The sequence below is a fragment of the Syngnathoides biaculeatus genome, chromosome 4 (assembly GCF_019802595.1).
Source record: "Syngnathoides biaculeatus isolate LvHL_M chromosome 4, ASM1980259v1, whole genome shotgun sequence".
Taxonomy (NCBI): Eukaryota; Metazoa; Chordata; class Actinopteri; order Syngnathiformes; family Syngnathidae; genus Syngnathoides; species Syngnathoides biaculeatus.
Window position 1 is genome coordinate 6,369,988 of NC_084643.1, and position 15,847 is coordinate 6,385,834.

The 15,847-nt window shown below is 43.4% G+C and overlaps 1 protein-coding gene across 6 annotated transcripts in view; it reads left to right on the top strand.

Moving 5' to 3' along the window:
- sv2ca (synaptic vesicle glycoprotein 2Ca) overlaps positions 1-15,847 on the top strand; it is a 46,302-nt gene that overhangs the window by 398 nt on the left and 30,057 nt on the right. Inside the window, exons 1-4 of one of the 6 annotated variants that reach the window (XM_061816021.1) lie at positions 48-188; positions 1,893-1,944; positions 11,116-11,184; positions 12,532-12,612. The gene's annotated coding sequence lies outside the window, so the exon portion shown is untranslated. Of the gene's footprint in view, positions 1-47; positions 189-1,892; positions 1,945-11,115; positions 11,185-12,531; positions 12,613-15,379; positions 15,457-15,847 lie in introns of those variants that run through there. The other 5 variants (XM_061816022.1, XM_061816024.1, XM_061816020.1 and 2 more) reach the window with 5 other exon arrangements.

The window sequence follows — 15,847 nt, forward strand, 5'->3', positions numbered from 1 at the left end:
TGCAAAAAGGTCATTTTGTCAATCAGGAACATTGGCTATCCCGAGTTTCTCACTTTGTTCCGTCGCCAATGATGTTTCCCTGACAAATTTTAAAACGTAACTATTTATCTGCATCGTCTCAGTCTGTGTTAAACAAAAACAGATCGCGTCCATTGCTTAAAATAATGGGGAATTCCTATGGATTTAATGTAAGTTATTCCTTCATCTGTATCATTTTTACATTTTGAAACTCTCACATTCGTCTCGGGTAAAACAAATGTTCACATTCTTCTCTCATCTTTTGTTTTAGTCTGTTCTAAAACAATGATGTCAGGCCCATTTTGCTTCCCTCTGGTGCTTTTCCTGACTTAACATGAAACGATTCAGGATGTTGTGATAGTTGACAGAACAGAAACTGCGAAATTGTTTGCTTCATTAATTAAAACCCTTTTTTTGTGGAGAAATTTGTACTTTCTTGTTTTAATTACCTGATTTAACAAAAAATAACTAAAAAAAAAATCCTAAGGCTTCACTGACTGACCATAACATAAAGTCAAGAGTTCTAACATTACAGGGATAACAATCCATTTTTATTTGTTTTTTTTTTTTTTTATGGTGTTTCTTATATTACAGTTTCCTGATGAAGATGTGATAGTTCAGATTGGATCGATTAGATCAGTTCCCAGTATGATGCCGCCCAGTTCAACAGCAACAATTTTACATATCGTTAAAAGCAAAACATATTTCTGACACAGTTGAATCTCACGTGATTCTTCAGGTGTACCTAATGAAGTGTCCTGCTTGTGTATTGATATTATAAACGTATGTCCTTTATTTTTCTACTCTGACCTAAAACAACTCCTACCAACATTAATTTTCTTGCGTTCAGCCATCACAATGACAAATACATTTTTCTGTCACACAGACACTAATGACCCCATTGAAAACTGTTATCATCCGTCATCTCATGGCATCTCGGTGTTTCACAGATGAGATTTTATGACAATTTGATGATATTACCCTTTGGGCTTCCTGTCATCAATCATATCTCTCACTTGCCCCTATAGAGCTCGTGCAACTACGTCATAAAATAACGTGACTTTTGTTTACGTCGCCATGTTGCTGGTCTAACGAAGCATTGTTCAATGCTAAGTCGGTCGGAGACAACACAAAAATATGTCTTATACCACGACGCCTCGAGTTTTGTCCGATACCGTCAGACATTTAGAAGATGAAAATAAACGGTGGTACGTGGAAAAATTAGATAATGCCGAAATCGATGTTTTCGACGATAAGAAATTGGACTGTTAACCAGCTTCCGCTTGTCTTGGACATGGATATGGTGAGTAAGTCGTCGAGATTTACGGGGAAAAGTTTGAAAGCGTAGACAAGTCTGGACGCATACAAATACTTTGTTGCTGGATCTTTTCTCACTCGGGAATAAATCCCACATAGCGACGGGTTGACGGCTCGTGAGCGCGGAAGCGTGTTCGGCCACACGTTAACCTTTGCCGGAATCCATCGATCTTTTCAGCTCGTATTCGATACAAATACCAATATTTAAATAAATGACCCACGGTTTTACACAAACTCACATTCATTAACTATGATTGGGGAAAAAAAAAAAAAAAAGGACGGACGGACCAATACTGTGGTGGCAGGTCAATAGAGGGCGCTAGGGTGCCGCCCCACTTTGGTCACTTGTCACCACATTAAAGATGAAACTTTGAACAAAAATGTTAATAAAATGAAAAATATCACTATATGTATGCCTACCACTACTGGATTTGTTTATTTAATGATATTAGCAAATGTTTGACTGACCCGTTAGTCCCCAAACATAAAATCCAAGACGTAGATTAATTGAGTTTGATGTCCGGACTAACACTGTGATTACTTTTTGCTTCTGCCAGTTAAGAAGTATCAGGAAGTGGCGGCCACAAGAGAAGCGAAGGGCCCGAGAGGGTGAGTGTTTTGTCTTCGCAAATCCATTTTTCATCCTCCCAACCTCCACCTCTCAACTCTTACCTGAGATATTCGCTGTACGCATAACTTGTCAAATTTAGATCATGTATGTATATTGCTGCAAGTGACATTAGAGTAAACTGTTGGACAAAACTTCTTATTGTCCACCCATTACTGTAACGAACAGTTGGACAAACAAAACCAAATGCAAAACTCACTTTCATTCGTAGTTCAGCCTTGGTGGTGGTTTGTGCGACCGACTGGCGCTCTCGTTGTACTGCATATGATCATTGATGACATAGCAAAAATAACATTTCTAATAGGGGCCTTTTCACGATATTGTATTTCAAACATCATGTGAATAAGAGAACCCACAAATGTGTTCTTGAATGGTTCACTGGATCCACCCAGATGCTTCCATGTCTGAGACCTCGATACCGTGAGTACTGATGGAAATGCATTTGACCCATTTTTCATGTGCACACTGACAAATCTCATGGCCCACACTTACGGGAGTCTTTTGTAGAATAGTACAGGTATGCCATAGAAAATATTGATTATGAAGGAAGCTCAAGGTTTTCGACCAGATCTGTTCTCTAATTTGTCCAATTTTATGCTGAGCATTGTATGACTGAGCTTCCCTGACAAGAAAAGCTAACAAACAACAATATGCGTGTCAGAAGAATTTAAGGTGGAGGTGGGACTGCATCAGGGATCCGCGCTGAGCCCCTTCCTGTTTGCGGTAGTAATGGAAAGGTTGACAGATGAGGTTAGACTGGAATCCCCTTGGATCATGATGTTCGCAGATGATATTGTGATCTGCAGTGCAAACAGAGAGCAGGCGGAGGAACTATTAGAAAGATGGAGGCACGCACTGGAAAGGAGAGGAATGGAGATTAGCCGAAGTAAAACAGAATACATGTGCGTGATTGAGTGGGGGGGAGGGGGAAGAGTGAAGCTCCAGGGAGAAGAGATAGAGAAGGTGGATGACTTCAAATACTCGGGGTCAACAATACAGAGCAATGGAGAGTGTGCTAAGGAAGTGAAGAAACGGGTCCAAGCGGCGTGGAACAGTTGGCGAAAGGTGTCTGGTGTGTTATGTGACAGAAGAGTCTCCGCTAGGATGAAGGGCAAAGTTTATAAAACAGCGGTGAGGCCGGCCATGATGTACGGATTAGAGACGGTGGCGCTGAAGAGACGACAGGAAGCGGAACTGGGAGGTGGCAGAAATGGAGATTTTGAGGTTCTCGCTTGGACAGGATTAGAAATGAGCTCATGGGAGGGACAGCCGAAGTTGGATGTTTTGGAGACAAGGTCCGAGAGAGCAGACTTCGATGGTTTGGACATGTCCAGAGGCGAGAGAGTCTGAGGATGTCGGTGGAAGGGTGCTGAGGATGGAGCTGCCAGGCAAAAGAGGGAGAGGAAGACCAAAGAAAAGGTGGATGGATGTGGTGAGGGAGGACATGAGGACAGTGGGGGGGTTAAAGAGGAAGATGCACGAGATGGGCTTAGCTGGAAAAAGATGACACGTTGTGGCGACCCCTAACGGGACAAGCCGAAATGAAAAGAAGAAGAAGATGTGACCGTTGTTCAAAAACAGAAATAAGATGCTCGGAAGGCCGAATCAGACAAGTGAGCCGAGAATACGTTTATGTCAATATCTTAATTAAATTCCGCGGAGGGGCAGGCGGCGGTGAGGCCAAGTCTGTACTCTAAAAAGCAATCCGGGAAATGAGCCAAGGAGATCATTACCAATCAGCCTGCCTGCGCTTTACATCCCTGTGGACCGCATCACGACAGTTAAAGCTCAAATGAGAGCTGCAGATGGAGCCGAGGCTGGGGGGGGGGGGGGGGGGGGGTACTGGTTTACTATACGGGTGTCTATGTGGAAATAGTAGAGGGGTACCTGACAAAAAATAGATTTGCGCAAGGAAGAGTCTGTACTCCACTCAAATCCCTTTTGACAGCGAATCCGGTGATGGGGGTCAGAGTTCGGAAGGCCACGTGTCATTTTTCCGACAGAAACGCTTCGCGAAGCGGGCAGCTTAGTAGAGGAAGTCGACAAAACCTGCTGGGTGTTGTAAAGTAGCTTCATCCGTTGCTATGTGAATTGCGACCCGCAGAGCGAGTTACGGTATATGGCGCTCACCCTCTTGCAAGGGAACAAGATTGTCTCCCACAGCAATGTGGAGGGTCTCCGCGTACAGGATCTCACTAAAAGTAAGCACGCCACTCATATTTGATTTATTTGATATGATTAATATGGGGCACCAATGAAGAAGTGACCCATTTCTACAATCTAGTCAGTCCACAGATTGTTATATAACACTAAATTTACAGTGCCTTGTGAAAGTATTCAACCCCCTTTGAACTTTTCAATCTTTCGCCACACTTCAGGCTTCAAACATCTTCTTCTTCTTCTTCTTTCGGCTTGTCCCGTTAGGACTCGCCACAGTGTATCATCTTTTTCCATGTAAGCCTATCTTGTGCATCCTCCTCTCGAACACCCGCTGTACTCATCTCCTCCCTCACCACAACCATCAACTTTTTCTTTGGTCTTCTCGCCTCTGGACACGTCCAAAACCATCGAAGTCTGCTCTCCCGAATCTTGTCTGCAAAACATCCAACTTTGGCAGTCCTTCAAATGAGCTCATTTCTAATCCTATCCAAGCTGTCCCCACCAAGCAAGAACCTCAGTATCTTCATTTCTGCTTCCTCAAGTTCTGCTTCCTGTTGTCCCGTCTCTAATCCATACATAAAGATGTAAAATTTTCTTTTTTTTTTTGTCAAGAACAAACAACAGGAAGCAGAACTGGAGTTAGCAGAAATGAAGATGTTGAGGTTCTCGCTCAGAGTGAGCAGGTTGGATAGGATTAGAAATGAGCTCATGGGAGGGACAGCCGAAGTTGGATGTTTTGGAGACGAGGTTCGAGAGTGCAGACTTCGATGGTTTGGACATGTCCAGAGGCGAGAGAGTCTGAGGATGTTGGTGGAAGGGTGCTGAGGATGGAGCTGCCAGGCAAAAGAGCGAGAGGAAGACCGAAGAAAAGGTGGATGGATGTGGTGAGGGAGGACATGAGGACAGTGGGGGGGGTTAGAGAGGAAGATGCACGCTGTGGCGACCCCTAACAGGACAAGCTGAAAGGAAAGGAAGAGGAAGAATCAACAACAAGTGGAACGAAATTTATTGGCTAGAAATAAAAACCTGAAAACCTGGACGTGCAGTATTATTCGGCCCCTTTACTTTCAGTGCAGCAAACTCACTGCAGAACTTCAGTGAGGATCTGAAAACCATCCAATGTCGACTGATGATGAAAAATAGAATCCACCTGTGTGTCACCAAGTCTCCGTATAAGTCCACCTGCTCTGTGATAGTCTCAGGGTTCTGTTTCGAGTGCAGAGAGCACCGTGAAGACCAAGGAGCACACCAGGCGGGTCCTAGTTACTGTTCTGGAGAGGTTTAAAGCCGGATTTGGATGCAAAAAGCTTTCCCAAGCTTTAAACATACAATCATATCGAAATGGAAGGAGGATCAGACCACTGCAAATCTACCAAGACTGTCACCTCGAACAAGGAGAAGACTGATCAGAGATGCAGCCAAGGGCCTCAGGATCACTCTGGATGAACCGCAGAGATCTACGGCGGAGGTGGGAGAGTCTGTCCGGAGGACAGCAATCGGTCGTTTGCCACAAGTCACCCGGGAGACGCACCAAAGACGACGGTCAGACGAAACCACAATGGAACTTTTTGGCCACAATGCAAAATGATATGTTTGGCGTAAAAGCAACACAGCTCATCACCCTGAACACACCATCCCGACTGTCAAACATGGCGCTACCCCAAAGTGAAACCGTCCTGTTTGGTGTCAAGTTTCACTTGTGTGTGTGTGTGTGTGTGTGCCTTTAATTCCGCGTCTGTCTTCAGTCCCTTCTTAAATGGGGCTTTGAGGGCTTTTCCTTGCCTTGTAGCGAATGAGATTCAAAGACGTCGTCAGTCATTACCAACTGCGGCCCTGCGAAGCTCTTTCAACCCCTTTTGTGATTAAGGGCCTGACAAATAAAGTTGACTTGCATCTCGGTATCATGACCTCATTCGCGTGGTTTCACCCCTTTACACGTGTGTCATTTCTTCATTTCATGCCTTAAAAGTTCATATCTGTAGGCTATGACTTTTGTACGTGAATTGTAAGGGTTTGAGGATAATCCTCGGCTGAGTGCCGGTTTTCCGATTGAGTGGCAGGACAGGAAAGGGCCAGTCTCACAGATTCAGTTTGCCAATTTCAGAGGTTTTCACACATCCTCTTTCTCAGCAATTTCCGACATCTCAACTGAGCTCTTTGATTTTGTCCCTTTTCTAAAAAAACAAACAAAAAAAAAGTTTTAGATATAGTATATGCATTACCCCGACACTGTTAATGTGTTAGTCTCCTTCCTTCCTTCCTTCCTTCCACACTGCTGATGTTAGTCTCCTTCCTTCCTTCCTTCCTTCCACACTGCTGATGTTAGTCTCCTTCCTTCCTTCCTTCCTTCCTTACAACAACACTGTTGATGTGTAGTCACCTTCCTTCCTTCCTTCCTTCCTTCCTTACAACAACACTGTTGATGTGTTAGTCACCTTCCTTCCTTCCTTCCTTCCTTCCTTCCTTCCTTCCTTCCTTCCTTCCTTCCTTCTTTCTTTCCTTCTTTCCTTCTTTCCGTACAACAACACTGTTGTTAGTCGCCTTCCTTCCTTCCTTCCTTACAACACACTGTTGATGTGTTAGTCGCCTTCTTCCTTCCTTCCACACTGCTGATGTTAGTCTCCTTCTTCCTTCCTTCCTCCTTCCTTCTTTCCGTACAACAACACTGTTGATGTGTTAGTCGCCTTCCTTCCTTCCTTCCTTCCTTACAACAACACTGTTGATGTGTTGGTCACCTTCCTTCCTCCTTCCTTCCTTCCTTCCTTCCTTCCTTCCTTCCTTCCTTCCTTCCTTCCTTACAACAACACTGTTGATGTGTTAGTCACCTTCCTTCCTTCCTTACAACAACACTGTTGATGTGTTAGTCACCTTCCTTCCTTCCTTCCTTCCTTACAACAACACTGTTGATGTGTTAGTCGCCTTCCTTCCTTCCTTCCTTCCTTCCTTCCTTCCTTCCTTCCTTCTTTCCGTACAACAACACTGTTGTTAGTCGCCTTCCTTCCTTCCTTCCTTACAACAACACTGTTGATGTGTTAGTCGCCTTCCTTCCTTCCTTCCTTCCTTCCACACTGCTGATGTTAGTCTCCTTCCTTCCTTCCTTCCTTCTTTCCTTCCAACAACACTGTTGATGTGTTAGTCGCCTTCCTTCCTTCCTTCCTTCCTCCTCCTTCCTTCCTTCCTTCCTTCTTCCTTCTTTCCGTACAACAACACTGTTGTTAGTCGCCTTCCTTCCTTCCTTCCTTCCTTACAACAACACTGTTGATGTGTTAGTCACCTTCCTTCCTTCCTTCCTTCCTTCCTTCCTTCCTTCCTTCCTTCCTTACAACAACACTGTTGATGTGTTAGTCACCTTCCTTCCTTCCTTCCTTCCTTCCAACAACACTGTTGATGTGTTAGTCGCCTTCCTTCCTTCCTTCCTCCTTCCTTCCTTCCTTACAACAACACTGTTGATGTGTTAGTCGCCTTCCTTCCTTCCTTCCTTTCCTTCCTTCCTTCCTTCCTTCCTTCCTGTAGCACCCTTTGTAAAAGTCTTTCACCCGTTCTTCACTAAAAGAAATCCACCAAGGCTTGTCTGGTGAAATCCAATTCAGTTCACATTCTTCTCTCTCAGTCTGTTCAATCTGTTCCGGGACAATAATCACAGGCCATTTTGCTTTCGTCCAGACCCCAACCCCCCCACCCCACCACCCCGCACTTCACCCCCCACGGTATTTTTTCTCCGGTACGTTTGACTGTTCAGAATCGTGTAAAAGGGTGGATGGAACAGAAAGTGAGATTGAAGGTTTTACTTCTACAAGTTTCAGATTTTTTTTTTTTGGGAAATGAAAAAGAGAAGCTGCAAAAAAAGACAAGGGGACTTTAAGGCGTCAGTCTTCGATTCTCTATGAGACAAAATCAGTTAGCGTCGGTGTCCACATCACTTTGTTCTAATGTGGATGAAGATAAGCAGTCAACTTCCACCTCGGTTGTGTTTTTAAGGAAACCTGGCACAACCGTTGCCTTCTCCATTGCAGATGTATTTCTCTCCAAAAATATTCAACCAGTGCAGCAAATTCCTTTTATTTTTTTTTTTAATGTAGAGCACTGAACACTTGGGTTTCTCTGAAAAATATGAATTTCGAATGAGACATAAACACGCAACTGTTCAATATTTCCTCTAATTTCCAGGTGTTTATAACTGGATCGCTTAAACTTGAAAGATTTAGAAGATCTTCTTTTTGATGCTTGTCTAGGCTGCCATTGCACAGATTTTTTTTCTGTGGGGGGCAATTCAGGCAACTGGTCTCCTCTCTGGATGTAAAATGCATGCTCTATAGGGTTTGAGCCTGGATATTCACTTTACCAGCGTGTACGCTTTCATCACTATCTTGCTGCATGAAATTAGCAGGAAAAAATGTTTCTGTAGATGTATGAGTTATTTTTAGTAATTTATATGCTAACGGGCCATGCTCCCGATGTCATTCAGTAGTCCACACACCATAAAGACAAATCACACACACAGTTGTTGCGACTTCTTGCTTGTCCCAACCCGCAGTAATCATGCAAAATAGAAACAGTTCATTTCTTTTATGATTTTTTTTTTCTTTATTTCAATACCATGGAATTTCTATATTAAATACTTGGATGTATGTGCACCATTTCTCTGGTTTTCTTTTTACTCTCAGCTTCACAATTTTTGTTTTCAACCCATTATCAGCTCTCTGGTTTAAATGTCGGCAACGTCAGCAAAACCTGAATCTAAAACGGAGTTAATTCGGCGCTGTTTATAGTGTCGACATTTGTGCTCAAACAGAAGATCCTGTGTTATTGTAATTGTTTTGCAAGATTTAGAATTAAATATCTGAAAATAAAAGCTGCAGTGTTGATTTTTGCCACATGCTCATCAATTACATTTCTGTATCTTTGCCCAAAAAGACAATTCATCATTTCTTTTTGTGCGTATACTTTCAGTTTTTGACAAAAGATGGAGGACTCGCATTAAAGGGAGCGAATATGACTGCGAGTGCGTGTGTGTGTGTGTGTGTGTGCGCACGCGTAGGTGTGTATGTGTGTGTGTGAGGGTCATTCTACTATCTTGCACATTAAGCTAAGTGCTCCTTTGCTCTCCAGCAGTACTAAATAGAGTCTTATAGCTTGGGGGGGTTTTGGAAGAGTTGGGTGTCCCAATGCTGGGTCACTGCATCTATGAATCATCATATTCAGAGCAGAAATAAAAAAAGATCCCTTTTGTTTATTCGATATTATGTTTATAATCCTCTCCAGCACGACTCTAACCAAGAACAATCCCTAGTTGTGAATGTATCTTTGCATTAAAACCAATTCTGATTCTAATATGATGCAAGATGAGAGCCAATGTGCATTTATTTAGCACTATTTGTTGCGCCAGATTACCGACGTGCAGGGATAGGAGGAGATATTCAGAGTGAAAGATGCGCACAGAGATGGGGACGGTGCCTTGCTCGAGGGCACCTTGACGGCAGCCAGTAACCTGACAAGCATCTCTGCAACGACTACTGGTGGTTGGCGTTTTTTATATTTTTGCCCGTGGTGTCCTTTGATTGTAAAGCCCAAGTCCTTACAGAATCATTCACATTCCCAATAAAGGACAATTGAAAGTCTTTGATTAAACTAAAATCCTTTTTTTTTTGGGAATGTGGGAGGAACAACCCATTCAAGCATGAGGAGAAATGCAAATGCGACACAGCAAGACCGCAGCTGAGATTCAAACCCGCTTGTAGTACCATCCCCCCAAAATATTATTTGTGAAAGCAGAAATAAAAGGAAAAAAAATCAATCAAATTATCAATCTTGTTACTGATTGCAAGCTGTGGAAAATACAAAAAATGAGAATGAATTAGCTAAAGTAATTGAAATGGAAATCAAGCCGACGGGTTCCGTCGCTGTCACGGAGGAGCCGCCAGTTATGCTGCAGAAGATTTATTTCCCGCAATAAGATCCCTCCACGCACAATATCGCAGCGAGCTATGTTGCTCGGCTGCTAATAAAAACGCGACGTCCTTCTTGTACACTGCGTCAACGGATTGTACGGTCATCAAATATCATCGCAGGAAATGATCGATAATCTCGTAGCTGTGAGGGGGGAAAAAAAACAAAGCTCTGTTCTGTGACCTCACGACTCCAAATTATGACATCAGGAAGTTGTCGCATGGGATCTGATTTCATCGTGAGAAACTCTCCCCCCCGAGGACGCGGGTTCTGTTCTTAACGGCCAGAACCGGACCAGATGTGTGCGGAGAGGATTTAGCTCTCGAGTCTGGCACGTTACACACCATGTATCGTGTAAAGATGATAATAAAAGCCTGTTTTACACTCCCACCCCCCCACACCCACGGATTGATTCACTTTTTTCCCGATGTTGCTGTTCTGTATGAATGGCAGACAAATGACGCATTCAATTTGCCAATAACATATTCTGGCTTCTGACCTCGTACCAGTTCCAGGACGGCTCTGGAACGATGTCGGTATAAATACTAAATAAAATAATCGATGGAGGGTATGCGATTTAACACGCAACATATACAGTACTGTACTATAATTCCTGCTGCCATGTTATGACATCTTGGTCCCAAGGGAATTACCGTAATTTCCGGACTATAAACCGCGACTTTTGTCGCACGCTTTCAATCCTGCGCCTTATACCGTGATGCGGGTCATTTATGCATTTTTTTTTTCTAACGGTCACCAGGGGCGCTCAAGCAGAAAAGGTAAGAGTGAGACAGGTGGAATGTATGTGTCGGGGAAGACGCAAGTTTAATGTAACTTTGCGCATTGTGCGTGAATAAAATTAGCATGAACAGATCCTCATCATGGAAAACGCAAATGACGCAGCTTTCAAGTTAAAAGCAATCAAGATGGCCGATAAAGAAGGAAACATGCGCTGCATGTAAACTAAAAAAAATCGATGGTGAGATGCTGGAAACGTGTTACTGCCGCGTCTGAGTCACTTTTACCGGTGTGTTTTTTTTACCCAGCCCTTTTAGTGGTGTGTTACTACCGTATTTCTTCTGCGTCACGGCCACTGTTTGGAAAGGAAAGCTAAGGTATGTTATTAAAACCTTGAAAACTCTTTCTATGTACCGTCTTTCTTTGTAAATATCTCATGTTTCAATGTGGGCACATGCGGCTTATAGACAGGTGTGGCTTATGGATCTACCAAATGTTTTTTTCCTTTAAAAATGTACTGGGTGAGGCTTATAATCAGGTGCGGTTTATAGTCCAGAAATTCCGGTATGTTAAAGTAAGATGAGCTACATCGGAAAGACGAAAGCTGTGTTTTGCCACCATCTTGTGAGATCTCGGAAGTTGAGGAACTTCATTTCTAAAAATACTAATGTGCCTACATTTTTTTGAATTAGATTTTTTGATAAAGTATTTGTGGTGATCCAAACTGAACTGTACCTCTTGGTCAAAATTGATTTTCTAAGTGCTATTAAATTATTTAGAACTTGTAATCTTCCGTCCCTTTTGGATTTTATCACAATCGCTAATATTTGGGGAATTCCGCTTGAAATGCGACTGAATCACTCAATCGGCCCTGTAATATATTCACTGGAATATTAACAATAGTATGAAGTAGAAATGTTAATACTTGTTTCATCTCCCATATACGCGCTTACCTGTCATGAGCAAGGCCGGACCACGGCCAAGGGGGGCGTGGCCCGGCCACCGCTCCGAGCAATTTCACATCTGACACCTGTCGCCGGTCACAGCTGTGTCTCACGAGGCACTGTGTTTAGACAATGTTTTTGCCGTTTCTTTGAGTATGCTTTCCCGCATCCAGGGTTACTCCGCCACTGCGCCATTACAGTCAAGTCACGCTTTTGGTTATGCTCTTTAGTTGAACAATAGTTACCGGACATTGTTTCTTGCATTCTGGATCCTGCCTTCTTGGACCGTGTTGTCGTGCACAACTTTCGTTTATAATAAAACCCACTGAACACCATGTCCTCGTCGTGGAGTCCTGCATTTTGGTGTGCCCTCTAGCAGCAGAAAATTATGATAAAGACAAACAAGATATTCAAAAACTTTTTATTCCCGTATGGATTAAACATTTTGCAATGTCGGCTTGACAAGAAAGCAACATCTTGCCATTTCCAACCAGTTCAAAATGAGACCTATTTTCGTGTGCCATGCGTCTCCGCACGTCATCTCGCCACGTAACGAGATTGTTCCATCAGACGGAATTACCCGCATCACTCAATGAAATGCAATTATTGATTACGCTGCTCCCCTCGCTGCATCCCTCCCTCCCTCCCTCCCTCCCTCTGCCTCCGTCTCCTCTTCTGAAGTACTGCAGCGAGAGAACACCGCGTCGGGGAGGGGGGTGGGGGGTGGGGGAAAATCACGTTGTGCACTTCATTTACGTCGGATCCACTTCTTTGTTAAAGAAATGCCCGTGAGATTTATTCAACATACATCGCACAATGGGGGTTAAGAAGCGCTCTCTACTTTTCCTGCCATCAATGAAGGTAAGTCTTTCTTTTTCTGACACATTTTCAAGTTAGTGAACCCATTAGTCACATTTGAGTATTTCATCTTCCTTCTGATAAATGTTTCAAGTGAAAAACATATTTTTGTCCACATCTTTATGTAGTAATGCTTTGGATTGTTTAACAAAAGAGATGATTCATATATATATATATATATATATATATATATATATATATTTTGTTCATTTGTTAAAAGTTATGTGTGATGTCTACTGCCGATGCAACTCGCGTTATTTGTGAACGTGAGCAACAGTTAAGATTAATTTAATGTTATTTAATTCATGTTTCTTTGCAGTTTTAAGCTATTGGTAAAATTATTTCTCAAATTTACGGCATTGTGTTCATTGGTTGTCCTGCACCATGGACCATGGTATGAAGTTCAAGACTGACTGCGATTGGAAACCTTCTTTATTGAGCTTTTACAGTTTCTCAGTTTATTCTCATGTTTTTCTTGAGATTGAGGTAGTCCCCCTTGATAGAATCTGAGTTTTTTACGGTTGTCGGCCGCGGACTTAGAGGCTATAGAGCAACCCAGCCGCCTGCCCTGGGGCAGTCGGAGCACTCTGTCCCCCCCCCCCCCCAAAAAAAAAAGAAGAAGAAAGAAAGAAAGAATAAGAAGGGCTGTGAGAGGAAGCGACTGAGTCACCCGTGAATTGTACCTTGTCGGCCATTTAACTGGAAACCTGTGGTCAAGTGCTTTGCTAGCAATATGAACATTATGCTAAGTTGTAGTCCTGTTCTATCTCCCATGCAGCATATTCATTACCTCTGCAAGTGCAGAAATATATCATATTTTTGTAGGTTTTTACAAAAATACTTTTTTTTTTTTAGCTTTGTGGAAGGATGGGACATGCGTTTGAATGGAATTTGAGTACAAATCCAGGAGAAAATACAGATAGCGTTTGAGTCACGGTGGAATCGTCACGCCCTCCCCATCATGCGAATGGTAGTGGCCCATCTTTCTTATTACTAATATTTGACGCCATCTCCGCGAACGACAAAATAGTCTACCAACTAGCTAACAAGGGCAAACAAAGAAACAAATGTGACACTCTGCAATTTTAGTCAATTATTTTCTGCATTGGCCGTTTCCGTCACAATACCCTGGCCAGAATAAAATAAAATGACACATTCCAATTATCTTACAGAACCGCAAAAGAATAGCTTATACAAAATGTCCATACCGATGGTTTCAAAGTGGTTTGGTTTGGTCAATAAGACTCACATCTCCAGATTTCATACTGTGACTTGTAGTTTCTTTCATCTTTCTTAACTTGAAGCAACTACTTTTGCATTTTTAGTCATAATCAGAGTCATTTTTATCCACCAAATACGTTGGAAATACACACGGAATTTGTCCCCGGTAGTTGGAGCCGCTCTCGTACGACACACGTGACGACAACAGACAGACAGTCAAATGAGACATAAAGACGTTGCGGTATCAGTCACGGCGCAATCAAACCTGCTTGTAATTTGGCATTCATTGAAATCTTTAAAAAAAATGTTTTCACTTTTTGAGACAATTGTGCAAAGGATGCAGAGTCCTCCAGCATTTCGAGTGCCTAATAGAGCAATAGTCCAGTGCAATGACAATTGTGCAAAGACCACAAGGAACGTATGCGGTGTAAAGTGACCAGTCGTGCAGTAATGCAGGCCAATGTTGGCGGTGCAAGTGTTGGGGATATTCCTCTGTCAATTGTGCCAGTGGAGCAGGTGCGAGAGGGTGGTTTTGGTCAACAACAGCTGTGCAGATGGTGCAGTGTGATGAGACGACTACACCGAGTGGATGAGTGATGTCTGGTGTACGATAATAATTGGCCCGGCAGAATGTGACAACAAACTCAAGGCAAAAAAAAATGGCAGCATGTTGCTGTTGAATTTATTGAAGTTAGCTGTTTATGAAGTTGATTGAGAGGGGGAAGAAGCTGTTGGAACGGTTGCTAGTTTTGGTTCGCGTTGCTCGGTATTGCCTACCTGAGTCGGAATAGTTGGTGGCCAGGATGTGGAGGGTCTGAGAGGATTTTGTCCGCTCTTGCTTTAGTTCGGGTAGCGTGCAAGTCCTCAGGGATCGGAAGGGGGGGACCAATAATCCCTTCAGCTGTTTTGATTGTCTGTTCCAGTCGGAGTTTGTCCTTTTTTGTGGCAGACCCGAAGCAGACTGTGATGGAGGTACATAGTACTGATTCGATGACCGCTGTGGAGAACTGTCTCAGCAGCTCTCGTGGGAGGCTGTGCTTCCTTAGGAGCAACAGGACGTACATCCTCTGCTTGGCCTTTTTGAGGATGAAGTTGATGTTGATCTCCCACTTTAGGTCCTATGAGACTGTAATTCCGAGGAATTTCAAGATCTCGATGGTTGACAGTACAGCTGGACACCGTGAGGGGCAGTTGTGGTGAAGGATGCATAATTAAGTACACAATCATCTCTACAGTCCTTAGTGCGTTCAGCTCCGAGTTCTATCAGCCACACCAAAGCTCCAGCCTCTTCACTTCCTGTTTATATGGAGACTCGTCACTGTCTTTGATGAGCTTGATGACTTTGGTGTCGGAGTTTGACAGCCAGTTGCCTTCAGGTGCAGTCCTTTGTGTAGAGAGCGAGGAGCAGTGGGGAGAGGACCCAACCTTGGGGTGCCCTGGTGAAGGTTGTCCCTTTTTTTTTGGGAAGGGAGTCTAGATTTGAAAGGCGAATCGACGGGAATGCCAATCTGTATCCTCTCCAGCGAAGTCTGACTTGGATCCCGGTCCCCGAACCCCTGCAGCTGTGGCGCTTCTGTGCTCCGTAGACCGCAGTAGACACCCCCCCGTGTTGCAGTTGCTGCTCCGGTGAGTAACGTGGGGGGAAAAACTCAGCGGATTTGCAAAAATTGTTGAAAAAAAAAAAAATCCGGTGTAGACTCCCCTGATGGTTGCACAGAAACATAGACAGTACTAAGGAGCGCCAAACCGGGGCGACCAGACGGACATGTGCCATTTTTGTCCTCTACTAGTGCCTCTGGGCAGTGAAGAAGAACCAAAAACACCCGTTTCTCTCCATTACTTTGACAAACGGTTCATTGTTTTGTTTAGATTATGGTTAATGACCCCGATGGGCAATGGCCTGAAAGGTTTATCTGACAATGTGCACCCCACCAAATCTCAACGGATACACCATAAGGTTCTGCCCGTGTATACAGAGTTGGTGTAGGTATATGTTTTGTAAATGAAGTATACATAT